We start from the raw sequence: 1,093 nt of genomic DNA on the forward strand, positions 1-1,093 counted from the left end.
GAGAAGGCATAAAAGAGAAAGAAGCAGGAAAGAGGAAGGGTGAATTTTTCCGCAATATTCAGAATGTTGCCAAGGGCTGGGCTAGGTCTGGCTCTCAAACTTTGCAATCTTTTGGACCCCTTATCAAGAACAATCGAGGTCATCATCCAGTCACCCCCTTAGGGGAAAGGAGGGTCCATATGTGAGAAGGTTTATATCCTGCACATAGATGACAGTGTAAGTACCTCTCCTGCAGATTGCTGTGGCCTACGTAGAGCACGCTTGCTGCTTGCAGCTCTCTCTGCTCTTCAAGCTGGCCCTCCCATGGGTCCCTGTGAGCTCTATGTCCTACCAGTCACCACCAGTCGCCATTGAGGTGATTCTAACTCATGACAACCCCATGGGTGTCAGAGTAGAACTGTGCGACATAAGGTTTCCAAGGGCTGATTTTGAAGTAAACTGTCAGGTCTTTCTTCCATGGTGCCTCAAGGTGGACTCAAACCTCCAACCTTTCAGTGAGCAACTGAGGGCATGAAGTGTTTGTAACACCCAGGGACTCCTCCCTGCTCTTAATTTAATTACACTGAACTTTTCCCCAAATAGACTCTCCCACCCACCCCTCATCCCATTCTTTTTACACATACAGTTTTTTCTGCCTGGGATGCCCTTCCCATCTCCCTTACCCCACCTATATATCTTTCAAGATTCTGAGCAACTAAGGCTTAATTCTTTCCCGAAGCTCTTTTTTTCAGCCCTATTACCTGTTGTATTTCTTGATGGTAACCTACTCTAGGGTATATGGAGTCCGGGTGGCATAATGAGCTAAGCATTGAGCAGCTCACTGCAAGGTCAGTAGTTCAAATTCACCAGATGCTCCATGGGTGAAAGTTGAGGCTGGCTGTTCCTAGAAAGACTTAGAGGTCTTGGAATCCCAAAGGGCAAGTGTACTCTCTCCCATAGGGTCCCTATGAGTCAGAATTGACACAAGAGCAGTGGATATGGGGTTTTTTGGTTTAGTATTCTAAAAGGATCCATGTGGATGAAGGGAGATGTCGGACAGGGCAAGATATGACAAAATACCCATTTATAAACTATCAAGGGCTCATGCGGGAGG

Source organism: Echinops telfairi, unplaced genomic scaffold, assembly GCF_000313985.2.
Source record: "Echinops telfairi isolate 266 unplaced genomic scaffold, ASM31398v2 ScPeMD7_7457;HRSCAF=8495, whole genome shotgun sequence".
Lineage (NCBI taxonomy): Eukaryota > Metazoa > Chordata > Mammalia > Afrosoricida > Tenrecidae > Echinops > Echinops telfairi.